General features: G+C 36.9%; 1 pseudogene; it reads left to right on the forward strand.

Moving 5' to 3' along the window:
* Positions 1-5,007: 5,007 nt before the first annotated feature.
* Positions 5,008-5,626, forward strand: LOC102911284 (high mobility group protein B1 pseudogene; annotated as a pseudogene).
* Positions 5,627-17,484: the final 11,858 nt, after the last annotated feature.

Consider the following 17,484-nt stretch of genomic DNA (forward strand, 5'->3'; position numbering starts at 1 on the left):
TATTTATTTATTTAAGGCTTGGGGGAGAGGAAAGGCAGAGTTTAATGTAGCCCAGTCTGGGCTTGAACTTACTATGTAACTGAGGATGACTGAACCCCTGAATCTTTTACCTCTTGTTCTCCAGTGCTTGGATGGCAGGCATGTGCCACCACACACAGTGTTTATATTTTCTTCAATAAGTAGTCTGTTAATATAAAAAATTGTAAAACTATGTTCCCTTCTGAAAGATAAACAATTAGTTTTCTTCATATCTAGGCTCAGGACTGCTTTATATGTTTACTTTCTTAATGCTACCACATGTTCTGCCTAGAACAGCCAACCTCTAACTGAGTCAATGGGGCAGTTATAGGTACCTTAACCTCACAGAGGAAGTGACCGGCATTTCACTATGAAGTCTATGTGTTTGGTGTAGGCTATTTTAAGCTTTCCCACACTGAGGAAACTTTTTTTGTATTATTCACCCAGTTTATTATCATTGACTGATTAATTTATCAAATTTACTCCTTGCATCTATCTGAGATGATTATCATCCATTAATCTGATACTGTGATAAAAATCTAGTTTTTCCCATTATTTAGTCTTAAATGTATTATCTAGATTACAAATCAAATTATTTACCGTCAGGTATTATTTTTTGGGTCATATATTTCTGGATGGGTTGCCCACATTTTAAACTTTTTACAACTACATTCATCCATGGAAATCATATATTTTCTTCTCTTTACCCACTGGCAGCCTAAGTTCAATCCCTGGTACCCACATCAAAGTAGGTGTCCACTGACCTCCATACACACTCCTTAGCATACATGGCTGATGTTTGTGCACACACATACACTAATGTTTTAAAATATATTTAAAAATTAGGAGACTCTGACCTCCACACTCACACATGAATACATACACATACATGCACCACGTACACAGACTTTTAGAAATTAAACTTTATAAAATGAGATTAAAATTTCCCCCATCAATTCTCTTGAAGTTTTTGGTTTTTATTCAATTTATTTTGTCCTTAAATGTGTGGTAGAATAAAATAAAGCAAGCTGGCCCTGAAAGTTCATAAATGGAAGTTTTAAAAAATAATTTGTGGCTATAGAATTTTTTCAATGATTCTAATTTTTTGTTGGTTAATGTATTTATCAGTACCAACTAACACTTGAGATGTATTGACATGATATGTTCCATCTGATGACACCCCTCTCACTTCCCATGCAAGAGTTTTGTTAAGCTCAGTGGCTAGCTTTCAGTGCCATTAATCTGTATTCTTTTTATTTTTTTCAAGACAGGGTTTCCACTTACGAATACAGATTAATGGCACTGACAGCTAGCCACTAAGCTTAACAAAACTCTTGTATGGGAAGCGAGAGGGTCCAGGAATCCAGTCAAAGAAAGAGGAATTCTATGAGCAAGTGCATCAGGATCATGATGGGGAAACCTGCAGAGGCAACCAAACCAAACTAGTGGGAACTCATGAAAGTTGGATCAATGGCTGTGGGGTCTGCATGGGACTGGACTAGGCCTCTGCATGGTGAGACAGTTGTGTAGCTTGATCTGCTTGGAGGGCCCCCTGGTGGTAGGATCAGAATCCATCCCTGGTGCACAGGCTTTTTGGAGCCCACTACCTATGATGGGACACCTCATGCAGCCTTGAGGCAGGGGGAAGGGCTTGAACTTGCCTCTACTGGATGTGCCTACCCATGAGAGGCCTTGCCTTCTTGCTGGGGGATGAAAGGGGGTTGGGAGGAGGCAGCTCGGGGTGGGAAGAGGGAAGAGGGGATCTTTGATTGGTGTGTAAAATGAATGAAAAATTTTCTTAAAAAAAAAAAAGACAAGATTTCACTGTGTAGCTTTGGAATCTGTCCTGGAGCTCACTCTACAGACCAGGCTGGCCTCCAATTCACAGAGATCCACCTGCCTCTGCTTCCCAAGTGCTGGGATCAAAGGCGTGCACCACCACCACCACCACCACCACCACCACCACCCAGTCTAAACTATTCATAATCACTCTACACACTTCATGATCTTTATCTGGTTTTGAAATCTCACAGAGCGCAGACTTCTTCAATTATTGAACTTTTACATTATGTCTAAGTTATTGAAGAGTCCAGATTCAAAGAAAGTTTATTTAAAATTTTTTTTTTCATTTTACATACCGACCACAGTTCCCCCCTCTCTTCTCACCCCCCTCCCCTCATCCCCTCCCCCATCCACTACTCAGAGTGGGGTAAGGCCTCCTATTGGGGTGTCTACAAAGTCTGGCATACCAAGCTGAGTCAGGACCAAGCCCCGCCCACCCCCACCCACCATCAGGACTAAGCAAGGTATCCCACCATAGGGAATGGGCTCCAAAAAGCAAGTTCATACACCAGGGATAAGTCCTGGTCCCACTGCCTTTAGGATACTAATCTCTTGATTTCAATCGTGTGACAAGGAATAATGAATGTATTATCATGATTTTCCACCCAGCCCTTGCACCTTCTGTTTACTAATCTTTAGTCCAGAGATCAGGAGTGAAGAGATTCAAAAAACTCCCTAAATTCACATGGATTTTAAAGTATAGTGTATGTGTGTGTGTGTGTGTGTGTGTGTGTGTGTGTGTGTGTGTGTGTGCGCGCGCGCGCCCGCCACGTCATGCATGTGAAGGTTAGCAAACAACTTAGTTGTGTGAGTTAATTCTGTCCTTTCACTGTGTGGGTCCTGGATATAGAACTCATGTTGGCTAACTCAATAACAAGTTACTTTGCCCGTGAGCCATGTGGCCACCCCAAGAATATATACTTGACAAGATTTTTTTAAATGCTGCCAGTTAATCCACTACTTCTAAAATAAAGACACATGAACAAGGAAGATACACTTTGGATCTGCAAATGTCATTAACTACACTGAAAACAACTGCAGTTCATTCCTCGTCCAGATGATGACCTTTTGTGAGTTAAGGCTGATAAACTAAATTATCAAACTGACTTGAAATTAGTACAATTTTAAGAAGACAGAAAAATAAAGGAAAAGAAGGATTGAACAAAACAAGATACAGAAAAATACAAATAAAAAAATTTAATAGTCTACTAGTTAGAAAGAAAATTCTGTAGGAGAGACACTTCCCCTATTGAAATAGGCCATGTTTTTTATATAACCCCCCCAAAGAATGGGAAACTAAAAAATAAACAAATGGTATTACTTCAAACTAAAAAGCTCCAAAAGCTGAGACAACACCCAAGAGACTGAAGAGACCATGCAGAGTGGGAAGTGTTTTTTACTGTGCATTTTACATAGAATTTGTATATAATATTGTGTAAGGAATTAAAAAACTTGAAAGTTAATCAAATGAAAGAATGGGCAAATGACCTGAATGTCTCAAAAGAAGAAATACAAATGTCAACAATTATGAAAATATGATCATCCATTAGTCATCAGAGAAAATGAATCAAAACCATGAGCTATATTATCTTACTACAATGTAAACGGCTACTACCAGAACAATAAAAATATTAAGTGATGGCCAGAATATGAGGAGTAGAAACACCACCCATGGAACCGGGGATTGAAACTAACATAGCCATCATGGAGAACAGTATGGAGGTTCCTAAAAATGAAAAGACCATCTATGTTGCTCTCAACATGCTGCAATGTATGTAGACAGGAAATAAAAGCAGCCTTCCAAAGAGAGACCTTCAGACCCATGCTTATTGAAGCACTCTTCACAATACCTAGGATATAGGATGTAAAACCTAGCTGTATATCAATAGAAGAATGGATAAATCAAACATGACATTTATTTACAAAGAATTAAATTCTATGTTTTGTAGGAAAATGGAACTTGAAGGGATTAAGGGAAATAAGCCACACAGTCACATCTTCTCTTTCATATGCATAAGTAAAAAAAATACCAACCTGAATGCAAAATATTGATTATTGGAGGTTGGGAGTGGGCGAGAAAGAGGATAAAAGGAGGCTAGACTTAATCAGTGCATACTATGCATGTGGGTTACTGAAGTCACACTGAATCCCATGTGTTAACCAGAATCAAAATATTTTAAAGAAAATTCTGATTTTTTTCTGGAAAATACTTTTATTAAAAATTGTAGGCAATGGTAACGGAAGAGAAGTCTAAGAGAACTTACTGCTTTTACAGAGGACTAGAGTTCAGTTCTTGGCACCCTCATCCTGCCTGTAATTCCAGCTTCAGAGGACTATGTGCCCTTTTCCGACCTCTGCAGGTTCCTGCATGCACGTGCATATACACACACCTACACAAAAATTAAGCCTTTAATTGTGGGTTAAAAATCAACATGGAAGTTACTAGAACAGTAATACACTATATATATTTAAATTTAACCTCTTATGCTTGAAAATTTTCTGATTATTCTACTTGGGACCCTTGCCTCATTTTCTTTATTTTGTATTGGCAGTGAAATTCATCTCATGTCCTGCTTACTGGAACACACCAACACACATTTGTCAATTCCAGTTTCTTCATTGACACAATGGTGAGTGTGTTAATTGTGACAGACCCTACATTTGTTCTTCAAATATAAAAACATTTGCTAGCTAGTTCCTTAAAGAAAATATTTGCCAAATATTATAATAAACATTTCTTGGATTTCCAAGAAAACATTTTTATTACATAAATAATATACATGAAATATGACTTAATGTGTTGTCCTATCTTATGCATAAATCATTAAAAAAATGGGAAAGATGAAAATGAAAGATTAAAAAAGTAGATTCCACTGTACTAACTATTCAATTGAAAATCAGTGCAGATTAAGCTAAAATAAATGGAAATTCATAGCCCCTTAAGTAAGCAAAATGCAATTTTGTTTTGCATTTTACATCCTGTAACTCAGGTGTTAAGGTTTCTCCCAAAGAAAATGGAAATATTAAGAACCACTAAACTTGACAGGCGCTGCAGTACATTGAGCTCCACAGAGACAGTGCCAGGGGAAGCGAGAGCCGGACGGGCACTGGGCGACTCTGTGCCTTGCGGAGAAAAATCAACTAAACATGGGCCAAGGAGATCCTAAGAAACCGAGAGGCAAAATGTCCTCACATCCATTCTTTGAGCAAACTTGCCCGGAGGAGCACAAGAAGCAGTTCCGATGCTTCTGTCAACTTCTCAGAGTTCTTGAAGAAGTACTCAGAAAAGTGGAAGACCATGTCTGCTAAAGAAAAGGGGAAATTTGAAGACATGGCAAAGGCTGACAAGGCTCATTATGAGAGAGAAATGAAAACCTACACCCCCCCCAAAGGGGAGACCAAAAAGAAGTTCAAGGACCCCAATGCACCCAAGAGGCCTCCTTCAGCCAGCCTTCTTGTTCTGTTCTGAGTATCGCCCAAAAATCAAAGGAGAACACCCTGGCTTATCCATTGGTGATATTGCAAAGAAACTGGGAGAGATGTGGAACATTGCTGCACGTGACAAGCTGAAGGAAAAATACAAAAAGGATGTTGCTGCCTACAGAGCTAAAGGAAAATCCGATGTGGTGAAAAGGGGGGTGGTCAAGGCTTAAAAGAGCAAGGAGAAGAAGGAAGAGGAAACGATGAAGAGGATGAGGAAGAAGAGGAAGACGAAGTTCTATCGCACTTTTTCTATAAAGCATTTAACCCCCCTGTACACACATAACTCACTCCTTTTAAAGAAAAAAATTGAAATGTAGTGCTGTGTAAGATTTGTTTTTAAACAGTACAGTGCCTCATTTTGTATAGTTAACACACTACCGAATGTGTCTTCAGAGAGCCCTGTCTGGTGGTGTTTTCAATAGCCACTAACCTTGCCTGGTACAATCTGGGAGTTGTAAATCAGCATGAAAATTTAAAGCAGGTCCTTGTTGGTGCACAGCACAAATTAGTTATATATGGGGACGGTAGTTTTTGTTTTGTTTTGGTTTGGTTTTTTTTTTCATCTTCAGTTGTCTCTGATGCATCTTATATGAAGATAATTGTTCTGTTAAATGAATACCACTCTGTAATTGCAAAAGAATTGCAGCTGTTTTGTTGACATTCTGAATGCTTCCAAATAAATACAATTTTTTATTAAAAAAAAAAAAGAACCACTAAACTTTATTTAAAAGTATCTCTAACAAATTTAAAATCCAGGGGAGCCCTTGACCCCACTGAAACTATTCTTGTATGTGAACAGCATGACAAATTTCTTGTTTAAAAAAATATCCCACTGAAAAGGGTAAAGGATGGTGGTCATGGACATTATTAGTTGTATTCCAAAGAAGCTGTGGAATCCTCATGAGGCCATCAAATTTGAAGCGTCTACACTTATAGTATCTTTCAAAGTCTTCAGTTGAATCCCCATACTGAACTAAAAGAGGACTTTTCTTATCCAACAAGGGTAAAGTGTTCCTGAAAAGAAGGAAAATATACAGTCTCACAGCAGTACTGGTACTGATGAGAAGCTATGGTGTAACACAGAGACCAGAAGCACTGAGGTCGGACCAGGCAAAATCATGGGAGAAGCATTTATTCAATTCCCAGAAGCTATTATAAATTTTGTTTTGTTTTTTTGAGACAGGGTTTCTCTGTATAACAGCCCTGATAGTCCTGGAACTTGGACTTTGTACATCAGGCTGGCTGCTAACTCACAGAGATCCACCTGCTTCTGCCTTCCAAGTGCTGGGATACGAGGTGTGCACCACCACACCTGGCTACAATATTTTAATAATTCAAGTAGCACATTTATAAGAGAATGTATAACATGCTGTTTGTTATAAAAAATATATAAAAGATGCTTGGAAAAAATTGTTGATCATTATTTTCTGGAGCATGTTTAGGTAACAAATTTGATATGACCGCAATATCTCAAGTTGGAATTATGAGGGTTCCCTTCATATGTGAAAATAATACTCATTTTGGCAAACTAAGTTCCAACAGGAGGATTGGGAGTTCAAGGTCATCCTTGACTACAGTGTTCAGGGCTAACCTGGGTTACATGAGACATTGTCTCAAAAAGGAAAAAAAAAAATAATGACCTCTCTAATAGGCATTAAAGTCTTCTAGGATGAAAAAGGAAAGCTTATTAAAAATTAGCCAATATTGGGCTGAAAAGATGTCTCAGTAGGTAAGAGCATTGGCTGCTCTTCCAGAAGACTAAGGTTCAATTCCCAGCACCCACACAGTAGCTCACAATTATCTGTAACTTCAATTCCAGGTAATCTGATGCCCTTTTCTGGATTCTGTGGGCAACAAGGATGCACATGGTGCACATGCATACATATAGACAAACGCTCATACACATAAAATAAAATAAAATAATTTTTTAATTTAATTTTTAATTTAATATTGGAGCTGGTCAGATGGATCCCTAAGTAAAATGTACTTGCAAACCCAAAAACCTGAGTTCTATCTCTAAAACACACATAAAGAGGGAATTCACTTCACAAAGTTATCCTCTGGCTTCCACATATGTGCCATGGAACACACATAATGATAAAGAAATTTATTAATTTAATTACATAAAAGATAAACACAATCCCATTACCTGTTTATGTTACAGATTCCAAAGACATTTTTCCCACCTAAAGCATATTATATTATAAAAGTCATGGGGGGGGTGAAACTGCAAAATTAATCTGTTTATATAAGGAAATACTGAGGATATTTATAAATATTTATATAATGAGAAATACTGAGGAAATACCTACTAGCCAAAGGAAGTCCTAATTACAATAATTGTGAAGCAAATCATATGGACACTTGATTTGGTGTATGTCATCGAGTTATTGGGCCTTCCCCTGTTTTTTTTTTATCAATGTAAACATTTATGGCACAAATTCAAAACCACTCCTTTTCCTAGGTATTCCAAACGTTCACTTTTTGGTGACAGTAAAGACTTCTGTCCCTCTAGCTTTCATGCTCATTTCCTCTTTCTCTTTATCACATAGTAGCCTAAACATCTTCTGAACACAAGAAAATGAATGTAGATGTTGTGTCTCTATCAAACTCTCAGGGATAGGGCAGGAGTTGGGTTAGAGACAAAAGAAGCCAGATGTCTTTGAGCTGTAAGTCATAAAGTACCAAGTCAACTGCTTAGGCAAACATGGAAACCAGTTGATTCACAGAATTCAGAGGGAAAATGTTAACTTTCTATTACTACCAGGACAATTTTAAGAGCCGTGCCATATTGCTTGCCTGAGTTAAATTTCTGTTGTCCAGTATTGAGCCACTAACCAGAAACTTTTGACATGCCTGGACAAGTCCTGAGTTACTAGAAAATAACTTAACATTTCCTTATCTTTCTGCTACAGTGACCATTAGTAACAATGTTTTGCGGTTAGGTTGCTTGGTTGGGTTGCTTGGCAACTCAACAGTCCCCTGATCTTTTCCCAAAGAAAGTTTCCTGGTCTGCTTACTATAAAACCCACCTGAGAGAAATAAAATTTTGCAGCTTGATCAGAATACTGTCTTGCTATCAATTCTCTGTGTCTCTTATCCCTTTCATTCACCATTCCCCCTTCTAGGGTCTCTGCTGAAGATCCCACTGGCCGGGACATATTACCCCTAAAATTACTCATAAGACTCAAAGCTAATGTCCTAAAATTGTCAGGTTTCAGAAATTCTTTATAGGCTCTATTGTCTCCATCTGATCACGTGTCCACAGACATGATTATAGATTTACAATTGATAAATGGCCACATAATTAATTTTTAGCAACAAAAGACACATTTACCTAAGTAATAGCTGCTTTGTCCCCAACACAAAATAGCTGGAAAGTGAATTCCCCAGAAAAACAACCTCCAGTTTTAGGAGAGAAATTTTTTTGTTTCATTTGCTTTATATTTACCAGAGTGTTTTAAAATAAATAAATAAATAAGTGTTCCAACACATGTATATTTTAATTTTTAAAGTTGTACAATTTTGTGTCACTAGTTATGATAGGTAAAGGGGGTCATTATAAGTCTCCTCACTAGAAGCTGCATTAAGACAATCCCACAAACACTGAGGGTAGTTACCTGTTAGGCAAAAGATTTGAACATAAGAGAATTGAGGGTAGAAATATGGTACAGAATAGATGTGCATAGTCCCCAAAATATACAACAGCATAGCTAAATAATTTCCATGAAAGTATCATAGTCCAGGCCATTTTTAGGAAATAGGAATATACTTATCCATTGTACTAAAATGTCCCCAAATCTAAACCCTTTATGACTAGACTTAGAAGTCCTGAAGAAGAAATGAGACTTGATAGACACTGAAGTTATGGATCCTTCCTTAACTGTGTTCACTGTGCAAAAGCTCAAGGATGCTAGTAAGTTAAACAGAGGTCACAGAGCACAGTTTAAATCAGTGTTAAATACATGTTGCATTAAACATGGAGATAGGAATGAAAACTGTATGCAGAGAGAAAACAGGTTCAAGGAAGCCTCAGCGATAGTCCACCCAGGACTAAAGTACAGTAGATTTCTGTCAACTGTGCCAATGTCTTCTACTTTATGGATTCGTTCAGAAGAGGGTCTCAAAAAAGGAGAGAATTTTAGTCTAAGTTTTGATGATGTCCCGTAGGAAAAAAAAAAATCAAAGACCATTTCTGGCCCAGCCTTCAAATTGGAGACACATTCTGATTTTGAATCTTTTTGGCTTATCTCATCTGTAGGCAGATAGCTATCATTCTCACAAAAATCTAAGAGCACCTGTAATAGTCACAGATGAGGTGACACAGAAAAACTGACAAGGAACATCCTAGAAAAAAATTTCATGACACCCCATTCCCAGCTAGAATCTCTTCAGTAATGGTAGATTTTAGGCTACATACCAGCTGACATATACCTGCTCATACTGAAAATACATTGAGCTAATCAACTGAGTTGTGTTTAGACTTACATTAAGTAGAACATTTTAGGTCCAACTCAGCTTTGTACTCAATCTCAGCATATTGTCCAATAGTTTCTCTAATAACCAAAGACAGTACCAGATAACCCAAACGTCAGTAGTTGGTTATACTTACCTTGGAATGAAGCAAGATACTGGTATTTGGAGAGTGACACTCGGCTGCACTGAAGCATATGTGATTGAACTTTCAATGAGTATACCTTTTGACAATTCCTAAATATATAAAGAATATAAATTTGGTTATCTTAAATAATCTCTTGCAAATTGTTTCAATTTTTAAAATGTAGTATATGAAAATGAACCAGTCAGCTTTATAATATAAAGTAGAAGATATAATATAAAGTAGATACAAATGCAAGATATAAAATGGAACAAAGAATTGACTGATACAATGTCTGTCCCTATCAGACATGGTATCAGGGTCTTTGGCATGTTTGGAATTGAATTTGCATAGCTGATCATACTTAAGATTTTTTGCTAATCATACTTAAGAATCAGTGTGTGACTGAAGAGGATCTAAATTACTCTGGTGCAAATTTTTCTAAACACTTGACAACTTTATAAGTTGTATGTCCCCTGTTTATAAACTGAAGATAATATGAACCATGCATTGGCAAAAGTTTTGCAAGACGGGTCATATTGTCTCTATCACTTTATCCACTCTCACACTGTGGGGTGTGAAAGTTGCCATACACAATAGCTAAATGAGTGTCACTTTGTTCCAAGAAAACAACATGGAAACCTCAAAAGCTCTCTGAACTATTGGTCATAGCTGCCAGACACTTATATAAGCTACTATTTTTAATTGTAATGTTTATTAATTTATTAATTATTTCTTTTACATTTTGAGCTTATAATATGATTACATCATTCCCCCTTCTCTTCCCTCCCTCCAACTCCTTCTTGCTCTTTTTCAAATTCATAGACTCTGTTTTCATTAATTGCATTATAGAGAACATCATGCATTCAATATAAGAGCAGTCAACTCAAATATTTCCAAAGAAAAACAACTGAAGTCATTCCTATACTAATTACTATCAGATGACTAAGTTTCATTGAAAATAAAAGCCAATTAGCATGCATCTAATCATATGTTATTGTTTAGAGTACTTCTATTCTAGAATTGTTTTTACCTCTTCCATGCATTCACCTAATATCAATATTTGCATGTAGTTCATCTTCAAACATACTGTTTAACATCTATACAATGTGATGTTCTAAACTTCAGCTAATGCCCACAGATAACCCTCAAAAAAATGTTCATAGTAAAAAAAATTAGCATTGGCCATATGTTTTCAGGACAACATGCAGTATGCATGAAAGAAATTCATTCCAATTGGGAGTTCCCATAAACAGTCCCTGGGATAATGTGATTCAAGGAATATATGGATAACAGAATCTAAATCACATTATCAAGTCAAGTACGGTGGTGCACACCTTTAATGCCAGCACTCAGGAGGCAAAGGCAAGCAAATCACAGTAAGTTTTAGACCAGCCTGGTCTACATAAAAGAGTTCCAGATAAGTCAGGATGACATACTGAGACCCTGTCTCAAAAACTAAAAACAAAACAAGTCACATTATTAAATTTCTGTTTCCCTATGTGCCTTTGAATTCCCTCTTCTCTAGCTTTTCTCTTTCCTGGGTGGCAACTGGAAACTTCAATATCTACCTGCTTAAACATTACTGCATTATGACCTCAATGAAAGAGAGAGAGAGAGAGAGAGAGAGAGAGAGAGAGAGAGAGAGAGAGAGAGAGAGAGAATGAATCTCTTCTTAACATATCCCAGAAAGAAAAAACTAGGTTGGCACTTGACTTACCACAATTTTCTGAAATGAATATTGACATGGCCTCTTATTTCCTAAGTACTTGTATTTTTACATCTTACTAAGCAACATTTGCATATTGCATTTGAGCAACCTGTGTGCTGAGTATTTGCCAGAATTTGGTTATTGCTTTAGGTGTTAAAGTTACAGCAGTCAACAAACAAGGAATGCACCTGAAGCCAGGTGAAAACCAGCTCACCCGAATTGTTTGTACTAAGACTGGGACAAATGTGGTTCTGAAGGAACAGCAAGCTATCACTACCAATCACAGTGAACAAGTTCATATAAAGAAAACTACTTTTCTGATTTCAGAAAAGATTGGGCCCTCTCATATTCCTGCAGCAGTAGTATACCCTTACATGCCCTGAATCCATTGAAATCTGAAGTCAATAATGAGAAAAAGAATTCAGAGTTTAACGGCTGTTAGAGAAAGAAATTCATTTCTGGTAAGATTTTTTGTTTGTTTGTTTGTTTTTCGAAACAGGGTTTCTCTGTGTAGCTTTGCGCCTTTTCCTGGAACTCACTTGGTAGCCCAGGATGGCCTCGAACTCAGAGATCCGCCTGCCTCTGCCTCCCGAGTGCTGGGATTAAAGGAGTGCGTCACCACCGCCCGGCTAAGATTTTTTAATCACAGAGATTTATAAAAATCACTATAACTAAGACAAAAAGTACATAATAGCAGAATGTATAAAGAATAGCATAGCTTTTATAATTAATTCTATATTTTCTCTTCTACCACAGAAGTAACCTTGCTTAATAGATTAGTTAACACTACATGATACTTAAAATCAACTGGCAGGGCTGGAGAGATGGCTCAGCAGGTAAAGGTGCTTGCTATGAAGCTTAATGACCTGAGTCAGCTCCCTGGGACCCACAATATAGATGGAGAATCAACTCCAGCAAAATGTTCTCTTGTCTTACACACACACACACACACACACACACACACATGGGCAGGGAAGACATACACACATGAAAATAAAATGTGTGACTAAAAGCTAAATCAATTGACAATTAAATTTCAATAGCTTGATTTTTAACCATTGGTTTGTCAAAGAATTTGTTTGTTAAAGTGAATTCTCTTACGTGAACCCTGATGCCACAGGACTTTAGAAGATAAACAAACACAAATATTTCATGATCAGTGTAGTGATCAATGTAGGAGACAGGACAGCCACATCCTAGGGAGAGTTCATGGGCTTGAAGTTGCAGGTCTCCCACATCATAAAAATATATCACTTCCACCTTGATCCTGTATATGTCACAGGATACATCTACTGTTAAAAGAAAATAAGGCAAAACATTGTATTACATTTCTGTCCCAAAATGATAGTTCAAGGAACTTCCTGTGTCTTGATTGAGCTGAATTCCCACATGCAGAATGAGAAGGGGTATTTCTAGTTGCAGCTTCCTCTGGTTTGGCCAGTTCATCTATATGATTCAATTCCTTCATGAGAACATGCAAGATTCAAGAGCTATTTCCTCAGAGTCTCTAAAGCAAAGATTCCCTGCTTTCCTAGATGTCATTCAAATTTTGACCAACAGATCTCATAAGTACATTTTCAAAATATTTCCAACATAAAAAAGATCTAGACCTGAAAAAAAAGAATAGATAAACACAGAACTAAGAGAATGAACCATGTATTTACATTTAAAACTTAACTCGTAGTTAAAATATTTGAGCCTATTTATGTCCCAATTAGCTAGATGAAAATAAAGAGTTCTAAACTTTGATAACTTTCTAAGCCTCAAAACAAATTGTTTAATCTCAATTTTTTTTACCTCCTGTGTAATTCAATTCATTATTTTCCCATATTTACAAAAGATAAACTTATCCCATAGCTTTTGTGTGGCAGAGCATAATTAAAATGATGCAAATCTATTGAGAGGCTCAGCCTACAAAGGGACCACTTAGAAATAAACATAGCTGAGTACTGTCAGTCTAAAGTTTATAACACATGGTCAAAACATGCAAACCTAGGCAATTTCCTCTCAGGACAAGTATTTTTCACATATTGCAAATCAATAAGCAAATGTACAGAGAAAGGTTTAATCTGAAAATATTTTTCAAGAAAAAGGCAGCATCCTGGGACCAGTGTGGTGGCTACTTTTAGGAGAAAATTCAGTGGAGAAGACAGATACATAAAAACATACCTGATTACAGTCATTAATTATTAGTAATGGATCAGATTACTTTTAAATAACCCCAAGGTCAGTAGCATGCTTAGAGAAATGGCACCTCCCTTTCTTTAATTATGACCTCTAGAATTGCATCTTTTCCTTACTGTCAAGAAAGCCAAGAGTTGATGTAAAAACCACAAGGAGTCCTCCTAACACGCCAGAGATTTTCACCATGGCTGTAAACTCGACCCAAGGGCTCACAGGAAACAGGATGTCAAGGTGAATGAGCCTCCGCAGGTGTCTATAAGTCTCTTGTCTCCTCAGCTGCAGGCAATGACTCATCACCTAGAAGGTGCTGGAATCCCAGCAAAGCTGATTTTCCCCCACATCACAGCTGAAGCCATAAATTAAAAAATCGGAAATGAAAAGTGGTTCTAGACTCTACCCCTTCCAATGGCATAATCTCCAAAAATGTAGACATATTTGAAATTGTAGTCTTGTGTGATATTTGATACGTTTCTGCTAACATTAAGAGACTCTGTGAGATGATTTGAGAAATGCACTTGGACAGTGTCAGCGAATCACTTATGAGTTGGTTGAAGACACAGGGTACTGTGTTTCACTCTGGGGTACTCTCTGTCTCCTAGTCAGTCACTCAGACCCAGTAAATACTGGATGTGCATCTTGGGCCAAGATGCATATCCAATATTTAAAATGAGCTCCAGCAAATTCTGATTCAGGAATACAAACACATGACTGTAATCTGAAAGTCTGGGGAAAATCTGCTTGCCAAATTCATTTCATTATGAATGTGTGCATGTCGAAAGTAAGTCCTTGAGGGACATTTTTGAATGATTGAAGCTGATAATAAAAAAAAATCCTAAAAGAAAATAATTGGCACAAATATCAGTGTCACCTGGTTCCAATTTTTGGAAGTCATTAGTCTCTGAAAATCTCCTTGTCAAAGGGTAAAACTTGATAATTTATCACTAGAAATGACATAGCATGTCATAGCTTTCCTCTGTTTCTAAGTGCAGGACAACTTTTGGTGGATGTTGCCAAGTTTAACTATATAACCAAATCTTTAGGATTATGAACTGATGAAAAAAAAAGGAACAAGTGAATGTTTTTCATCTTTAAACATCAGAATCGTCAAGGTTTCTTGCAACAACATACATTATTAGGTTGCTTATTCTGTAAAATGAATAGTATTCATTTTCTCAAGACTCTGTCAGTTAACATATTTTAGAGTGAAAGATTTATAAATTAATCTATAAGGACTATAATCTGTAGCCTTATCTGACACCACCTTTCCCTTTTTCTTCATTATCGAAGAGGTGAATACAGTTTTAAATAGCCAACAACACAGAAGAACATAAAACAATGCTTAATTTTTTTTGCCAAATTACTTATTTATTAGAGGATCATCCAACCAAGGTAGATAACAATGTTTATATGTCCATTATGTACAGAATAAAGTAAAATGAAATAGGCTCATATTTATTTAATTTTCCTGATTCTTAAATTTTTGTACAAAAATTCTGCAAGAATATTAAGAAAGAAAACAAAAATAGGCCCCTAAGCTTCCAATAGCAGCAAGTGGGCTTTTTCACTGAGGATTTAGTCTAGTATCTGCTATCTCATGGTTCAGTAATTCCAATGGTTTATGTGCTTTTCTAAAGAAAACTTATGTACCTTAAATTTGTATAAAATTAATGAGTTTAAAGTACCTAGTTCAGTGGCATTTAGTATATTTGAATGTGTACAGCTGCCAGTTTTATGGCTTCAAAGTATTTTCATCATCTCCCTATTGGAAAGCCTACAACAGCTATGTATTTCCTTGCTTTGCCCTGGTCTCAATGACATGCAAGCTCTGATCTTTCTGTTTCTATGGACCTACCTATTGTGGGTCACATAGTGTGTGACTTTCATATATGCATGCTTACATTTAGTCATGATTACCTAGTAGCTGTTGTCAACCAATTCATAATGAAAATAGTTTCAAGAGGACATCTAAGAACTTTTACAAACTGTTTCAAATTTTGCTAGCCAGACTACCACTTCCAAAGTAAAGATTTTTGGGGGAAATAGAAATTTACTTTTGACTTAAAACTAGCAAAAGTTAAATAGAACTTTATTTTCTCCATAAATTTCAATTCTCTTTATGGGCCACAAGGACAAATCCAAGACATAACACTGGCTTTGAAGTATCACTACATAACAGGGAAAAACGGTCGAAAGAGGAAGGATATGGAAAAGACAGAAATGAGTCTCCTGTCATCCAGCAATGAACAAATTTGGCTTCATCCTTTCTTACTCAGCACCATAAGTAAGTGGAGTGAGTCATAACAAGAGGGCCAGGATTAGAGTGTAAGAACTGTCAAATTGTCACTCAGAGTTCATGATGAAGAACAGCCAAGTATCAATCAGCCTACAATTATGCAAGTCAGGGTTTAAGCACTGACAATGACTAAAAATCGCTACTAAAAATGTGAAACTTTGGGGCTGGAGAAATGGCTCGGCAGTTAAGATCTGCTCTTGCAGATCATCCAAGGTTCAGTTCTCAGCACCCACAGGCAGTTCACAATCATCTGTTACTCCAGTTCCAGGAGATCTGATCCATTCTTCTGACTTCTGCGGGTACCAGACACACATGTGGCACACATACATAGCTGCAGGCGAAGCGGCCATACACATAAAATAAAATTTAGAAGCTTAAAAAAAACTTACTGTAAAACTTTATTTTTTAAAAATGACACCATTACAAATTTAAATTTCCTTCCAGCTTCTCACCTAAAGAGTTCCTAAGTGTGGATTGCAAGCCTGTCCTTTATTTAGAATGGTAATTTTGGAATAGTTTAAAGATGATTTCCACAGGCAGTACATTCCCCAGGCAGCCACAGTCCCATGGTTAGTAGACTTGCATCCCCACCCAGAATTCATATCTTAATTTCTATGCTTAATCATAAAGGGTAAAATGCACATGGCCCATGAAGGAGAGAACTGTTGCTATACCAAAATAAAATAAAACATCCAGTAGATTATTAAGTAGTGCTGCTAAGAAACTATCATGTCGGCAGAATCACCAAAGCTCTATAAGGGAGAAGTATGAGAATTTTAAACCTCAAAACCATTAGAAAAGTTTAATAACTAAAGCAGCACACATAAGTTACATAGATCTAAAAGTACAATTGCATTTCTGTTTTCATTTAAAACATCAATTGATGCATAGAAAGAATAAAAGGTCTGTCCCATCAGGGATATAAAAGTCCAGAGGCTAGAGACCATTTTTGTAGCTTAATAGAAAATGGCTTTCTCTTGCCAGAACACGCAGCTGATGTTAGAGTTGACATTTTTATTACCACATCTATGGGACTCCCCAGTCTCATCCGCATGCCTGTTGCAGTCACTAAAATTTTTTCTCTAGATAGCAAGATTGATAAAATCTCTATTAAGACTCAGGTAGGTACAAAATTATATGGTACCTGGGAGAATAATGAGAAATACTTAGGTCAACTATATCCTATTTCACAATAAGAATTCATAGTTGGGCTAACAAAATGTCTCAGCAGGTAAATAGATTTTCCAGCAACCCTGAAAAACTAAGTTCAATCCCTGTGATCTACATGGTGGAAGGAAAGAACCAACTCCCATAAGTTATCCTCTGAACGCCATATATGTGCCCATGGCCCATACA

This window comes from Peromyscus maniculatus, chromosome 1 (assembly GCF_049852395.1).
Source record: "Peromyscus maniculatus bairdii isolate BWxNUB_F1_BW_parent chromosome 1, HU_Pman_BW_mat_3.1, whole genome shotgun sequence".
In the NCBI taxonomy this organism is placed as follows: Eukaryota; Metazoa; Chordata; class Mammalia; order Rodentia; family Cricetidae; genus Peromyscus; species Peromyscus maniculatus.